The following is a 7,853-nucleotide window of genomic DNA, read 5'->3' on the forward strand; positions in this document are numbered from 1 at the left end:
TTTTTTTTTTTTTTTTTTTTTTGTAAATATAAAGTTTAGGATATTTTCCAAAAAGTATTATATTTTCAAAAAAAAACATTGCACTTTCTACATGATACAATCTTACACGAAACAAGTTGCTATGATAAAAGCATATAATGAGACCATCTATTTATACATGAAGACGATGAATGAAGAAATTGTACTTCTTGTCTGAATTTTCTCCCCCTACCCCACCCACAACTCTTCTAAGGAGTTTACACTTACTTAAAATGTGTTACGTTTTGGTACATTCTTTTTATTTTATTTTTATTTTTTAAATTAAAGACGTATCAATTAAATCCCCAAATGTATTAGGATAGTGGTCATTTAAAAAAAAAAAATTATTAACCAAATAAATTTTATTTCTTTGCTTATTTTCTTAACATTTTTTTTATATATAATTAGCCTTTTCTATTTAATACAACACAATTAGACGAATCGACGCCTACGGGTAGAGACATCCCAGCTTGACCTGTGGTTGCGCCCAACGAAGACTCTTGAACTCCTGAGAACTGCTTTACCTCCTCAATGACGGTGTCATATGATGACACCAAGAACGAGCCGACCTCGACCTCATCATTCTAGTCTTGAACCGAGACGTTTTGACTGTCCGAGTCCGACATAATCCTTCCCTCTAGGAGGAAAAGACGCTTAGAATAAAAACTAACTGAGAAGTCTAGGTACTAAAATTAATTTAAAAAGAATATATTAAATTAAAAATCAGTGGGTTGCCAAAGTGCTCAACTCGGGAAGCTCTCAAGGTTGCACGAAACAAAGCATGGATTTAGCCCACCACAAGACCGTATTTCTAGATGACAACGACAGGAAAATTTGAAATTGCGACGCAAATCCCCTGGCGACATTCGAGAAAGCTACACATGTCTGATGGGATGATGTAAGCAATGATCCGTGTGTGTTACTGTAAACCTGCACCGCACATGACTACAACCCATTAGAAAGTTCCTAAGAAGCATTTTTGGTCGGATTTCATAGTCTGAGCCCCTCCAAAGTGGCCTAGTGTCGAGGCACAGACTAGGGGCTACTTGATAGGAAATATACCTCGAGTCCATCAAGTGCATGCAAATGTAGCAAGCATGTCGAGCTCGTAGCATGTGTTCATTCTTGACCTCTACAAATAGTGCATTTATTGTTTAAAGAAGACGACTTTGACATTTTCACCTAACTCGTATTAGGTTGGGAGCCTCCGACTCACTGCCAAATACTCCCGAGCCCGCATACTACCATCACAGTGTAGATCTAATTGTATAACTTAGAGTATTTACTACATCAAGTGCAAATAAGCCTCATATATGCACTCTAGCTTTTAGGGAAAAACTAAACATAAAGTGAGTTAAGACATGGGATAAAATGTATACAATTAGGCACTTATTACCACTTTTACTCCTTAATGTGATAAAATTATATTTTTAATTCGGTGGGTCTTAAAAAAGTGTCTGCATTAAAATGATAATATTAGCAGATTATGGCTTATTAGTTATAATGTAATAGGGACTCCCAATATGGGGCGGTCAAGGATTTTAGGCCTAAAATATGTATAAATAAACCCTCCATTGATGAAGGAAGGGAAGCAATTCTGAGCAATACAATACTTATATTCTCTCCATATATCTTTCCTACATATTTTCTTTATTCTCGTTACTCTAAAAGGTAGTGTTGGTCTGACTACCCAAAAGTCATAAAACCAACAGATATCTTGAGTTTCCATCAATAGAGTTCTTGTGATTCCTATACAACTTTTGTTCTTCCATTTCTTAGTTCAAACTGTTATTTAGAATTTTTCTGGATTTCGTTTGTTCATTCAATTCATGAGTTGGTTTACTAATAACCGGATAAGTGCGTGGTGGTAGTACCAAAGATAGTATAGTTAATAACTTTAATTTAAAAACTAATAGTGGAACACATAATAGTCCTAAAACAATTTCATCATCTGAATCAGTATGAAAAGATCATGTTCTTGCAAACTAGAAACCTCCTTCAATACACATGATAGAAGTCTACAGAAATTGGATTTTTTTATTTTAGGTCCAAGACAAAAGAACAAGTAGTGCCATTATTCTCCTACATTTAGACAATGAGCTTATTTTAAAAAAAAGATCGCAATATATATTCTTACACATAAGACTAGTGTATATTGCAATCAAACCATTAACAGAATAAGGTCTTAATACAAGTATACATGTAGCACTAAAAGACTATAGAGACCTTAATTATGATAATTCCCTATATATTAGGATTAATTGAGACTTGTCTTGCTAATGGTCCTGCTTATTTCAATTGTTTTCCTGATTTCATAATCTCATTATTAGATCCTCAAATAATGAAGATATTGACTTTGGAATATTAACTCATCAGAATTATAAAATGATAATAATTGGATCACACAATATAGACTCATTAATAAAGATTTATGCAAATGCTATAAAAACTAATATTGGAGCATAGAATAGCCATAAAACCCCATAGCTGTGGCCTCCCAAGTAAGAGGTCACAGGTTCGATCCCCAGTGGGGGCGTTGACTCGTTGTGCTTCAGTAGGTTGAAAAAGTATGTATGTACAAATATATACTACATTATAAAAGAGTTAGTAATATTCATAAAACAATTTCATCATATGGAAAGATCATGTTTTGCAAATTGGAAACCTCCTTCAATACCCATGACAGAAATCTATAGAATAGGAATTTTTTATTTTAGATGCATTAGGGAAATCAAGACAAAAGAACAAGTAATGCCATTATTCTCCAATATTTAGCCAATGAACTTATTTTCAAAAAGACCACTTACTAGTATATGTCCCAAAAATATAAATTCTTACACATAACACTAGTAAAAATTGCAATCACATGTTAATGGTCTTAACACGAGTATACACATAGCACGCACTAAGAGACTATAAACACATTAGAACAACAAGGGAAAAAAAAGGTGGAACAAAGTCAACAATCATGGTAAACCAATAGATGCATATTATGATGAGTAAGAAAAATCACATCTCCAACCAATTGTGTTTAAGCATAGGGATATCCCAAATAAAATACAACCAATAATTCATATCCAACTAATAAATGAAAACGATAGAAATGCAAATAGAGAATTTTATTTACAAAATAAGTGGAGTAACATTTCTCTCCGTGCTATTTATAAAACAAATGGAACACATTAAAAGAAAACTTCATAATTATATTTGTGTGTCAATATCATTAAAGAAGTGTGGCCAGCAATATAATTCGCCACAATGGTCTTAGACATCATGAGAGCTTGAATTAAGTAAGAATTGATTTCTATAAATATATCTATAAATTAATAAGTAAGATTATAGTTATTTCAAAAAAAAAAGTAAGATTATAGTCTTTAATTAATTAAAATTTTAAAATTTTGCTTCGCTAAGTATAATGCTATTATTATCATCTATAAAAATTATTCTTTAATATTTTCTCAATAACATAGCATTGATTTTTTCTAAATTTTTTTTATTGTTATTAATTATTTATGAATTAGTGAGTCTACCTATAAATTGCTATTAAGAGTACGCAATAATTGAGGAAAATTTTACTGCGGACCATGGTCCATGTAGTAGCGTGGATAACAAAGCATCATTCTAATTACATGAAGTTTCATTTGGCAATATTGCTCTTAGTTTCATTTAACATACACACTAGTTTCATTATATTATAACAATATTAAAGTATCATTTTTATTATATTACAGTTTCATTTGATAATATAAATTATTGCATGAGTTCTATTTTTTAGTTTCATTTTTCACACACACTACTTTAATTATAGTAATGCTGAAGTATTATTTTAACTACCTACAAGTTCATTTAACAATATATGTTATTGTATTGATACTAAATTTTAATTTCATTTTCCATACACTAGTTTTATTATAGCAATACTAAAGTATCATTTTAATTATACTACAGTTTCATTTGACAATATACATTATTGAATGAGCTCTGTTTTTTAGTTTTATTTTTCATAGACAATAGTTTCAGTATAACAACACTAAAGTATCATTTTAATTCTTCTACAATTTCATTTGACGACCATGGTCCATATAACACTATGTAGACCATGATCTACTGTATAACAACTGAATAATTAATTAACTATAAACAATACCATATCAACACTTATGAGTCCGAATAATTTGGCTTAGTCATAGGTGATTAGGCAAGGAAAGTGGTATTTATGCTATAAATTGGGAGTTGGTGGAAGATTATGCAAGACATATCATTTCTAAGTAAAATTCTTAAACATGACATAAAATTTCAATGCATGTTTTCTTTAAACCCCAATCATACCAACTAGTCCCTATTTGGCTATTTAGACCGATTCCAATAAAATCAACATTTTGGCAAGTATAAATAAAATAAACCACGTTTCAACCCAACAAAGAATAAGTAAAAGTTGCTCCGGCACAAAGAATAAGTAAAAGTTTATAGAAAACAAAGCTATTTGAGAAAACTTGTAATACTAGTACTAAACCTAATATAGAAACATGCCTCAGTAGATAATGAATTTTTGTTCATCTTTTAAGGAAGACAATTTTACAATCAATATCCTCACTACAAAATTTATCCAAGATAAATTCATCACTACATGCCATCTGTGCTTGGCAAAATAAATTCATACTAAGAAAAGATTTCATGACAAAAGAAAATAGAGACAATAGAAAACTACTTTTTAAAATTAATGACGAGCGAACATGAATACATTAGAGAAAAGTATTGTGACTATTGTATTAGTCTTAGAGAGCAACTCTATTTGACACACATATTTCAAGTTTTAATTTTAATAATGTGAATAATGTCTCTTTAAGCGTAAACAAATAAGTTATATTTATATAAGTAATTACAAGTATAAAAGATAGAATATAATGTGGTGATAAGGAAAAGAATATGATAATGAATGTAATCATAGCAATGAATAAATATGTAAGTAGATAATGATGATAACGGGGTTATAGTGATATATATCCAAATAGATGATACAACATATGGTTCTGTTTTCCATTTAGAAAATAGTCTTTAAAAATTCTCCACTTTTCTAGAACGTTGGAAAATATTTTCAATTTTCAAAATGAAAATTGTGCTAGTAAACATATTTTCTATTTTCTATTTTCTATTCTTCAAAATGAAAATTGTGCTAGTAAACATATTTTCTATTTTCTATTCTTCAATTCTCCTGTTTCAATCTTCAAAATCTTTTAGACTTCTATCTTAATATTTCATAGGTCTTTTTGGATTAAATGTCTTACTTTTATAAATAGATATCTCTTTGTATCATTATAGTGAAACCTAAATGTTAAAAAAATTTCTCTTCCCATATGTTTTTGTCTCTCTATTATTATCTTTGTGTTTTTCGTTTTACTCGATTATATTTAGATTGCAATTTTACTCTATTATATTTAATTAGATTGCATATTGAAACAAAAAATAGTGAAGGTCCAAATTAAACTATTAGACAGGGCCCCTATTTTTAATGGAATGACCTGAGTCCATATACAATTTTCCAATTTTTAGAATATGATTATCTCAAAAAAATAATCAAATTAGAACCCCAAAAAAAAAAAAGAATTAGAAGGTGGAACAAAGTCAACAATCACAGTAGAAGAATAGATGAATATTATGAGTAAGAAAAATCACATCTCCAACCAGCTGTGTTTAAGCATAGGGATATCCAAGTAGAATACAACCAATAATTAATATTCAACTAATAAATGAAAATTATAGATATGCAAATAGAAAATTGTATTTACAAAATATGGGGAGTAACATTTCTCTGATCTCCGTGCTATTTATAAACAAATGGAACACATTATTTAAATAAAAAAACTTCATAATTATATGTGTGTCAAAATCATTAAAGAAGGGAGGCCAGCAATTCGCACAATGTTCATAGGCACCATGAGAGCTTCAATATCTTGAGAAGGTATATATGAACAGATCCTACATTATAATAAAGTCATCCGTTGTACTCAGAATTTTTAAAATTTTGCTTCGATAAATAAAATGCTATTATTATCACCTATAAAAATTACCATTTAATTATTTGTGAATCAGTGAGTCTCACTATGAATTAATAAAGTGTATGTTATAATCAACTATAAAATAACAAAACTTACGAGCCCAAATATTTTGGCTTAGTCATAGGTGACTAGGGCAAGAAAAGTGGTATTTATGCTTTAAATTATGGAACACCATATAACATTTTCAAGTTCAATGTTTTCTTAAACTCCAACCTTACCAAACTAGTCCCTAATTGGCTATTTAGACCGATTCCAAAATCCACATTTTGACAGGTAAAATAAAATAAAATAAATTAGACCACGTTCCAACCCAACAAGAATAAGTTAACGATGGGCGTGGGGTTCTTGGGGTTGGAGATTCAACCTTTTGGGAAGAAAGAATAAGTAAACGTTGCCCTAAGACACAAAGAATAAGTAAAAGTTTACCTGTAACTTGGCGTGGTGGTACACCACTTGAGTTAATGTCATAATTAAAGGCGGTAGTACGTAAAAATGTATAGAACAATAGAAAGTGTTGATTGGATCTCTTGTGCGCACATAAAGGCTAGAATCCGACCGGTGAGGTAATTGTGCCACTAACGATTTACCACTAGATCACTTAAGTATAAATTTAAAAAAAAAAAAGTAGAAGTTATAAAACCAAACAATATAATAATAATAATAATAATAATAACAATAATAATAAAAAGAAAAATCAATGTTACATGTCTGGCCATCTAAGCAATTGAACTCTACAGGAGCGTTGAGCCGTTCAATTTGCCACAAGCCTGCCTAAGCAGCTCAATTAGTTATAAGCCTGCCTAAGCATATCTGCATGAACAACTCAATTAATCACATAAATAAAATTTAGGAACAATGATCCGAGATCGAATTTCACAAAAAATAATGTGAGAGCCACCTCTGAAAGTGGGGACTCTTTGCGCTCGTAGTAAGCAAAGGTTGCCAAAATCTATGTACCTCATTTTTCCCTATATATATCCTCGTCGGCTATGTTTGGCAGAGCTTATTTAGTAGCTTATAGCTTATTTTAAGCTACTAATAAACTATAAGCTCTGTTTGGTAATGTTCCTAAAATAAGCTAGTAACTTAAAATAAGAGCTTATTTTTTAATGCTACCTAAGGTAGCGTTTCAAAATAAGCTAGTAGCTTCTTAACTTTTTTTCTATCTTTAACCTTATTATTTTAAAGAAATGACATCCTTTACCCTTCCTAATTAAAATTCTTTTGGCATCTTCTCTTTAATATGTTTGGTTTGTAATTTCAATTTGACATTTGTGTGTTTGAATATTAATTTTTGTATGAACTAATTTTATGAACTATAAATATTTTATTTTACTTTATATATTTTCAAATATATGTTCTTACTTTATATTTTATTAAAATATATTGATTTCATTATTTTATATTTTAATATGTAAACAAACTTATTTAAATTAAAGCTATTTAAATTTTATGAAAATGTCCTTTTTAGTCTTTTTACATTTATGAACTTATCAAAAGCTAATTCTACCAAACACTTTTAAGTATAACAGCTAGCTTAACAGCTCTTTAGATTTTAGCTCCTAGCTTATAGCTTTTCAGCTTTCAGCTACTTTTCGGCTTTCAGCTAACTTTTGAGCTATGTTTGCCAAACATAGCCGACGTCGTCTGCTACCATTTCTCCCAGGATCATCTTACCAGGCATCCTCAACAACCATATATCTCACAATCTTAGTAATCCAAGCTTAGTTTTTCTCTCCTCCCTGTTCTTCGGATCGGATAATCTCAATTTCAGTCCTC

The sequence above is a fragment of the Ipomoea triloba genome, chromosome 9 (genome assembly GCF_003576645.1).
Source record: "Ipomoea triloba cultivar NCNSP0323 chromosome 9, ASM357664v1".
Classification (NCBI taxonomy): domain Eukaryota; kingdom Viridiplantae; phylum Streptophyta; class Magnoliopsida; order Solanales; family Convolvulaceae; genus Ipomoea; species Ipomoea triloba.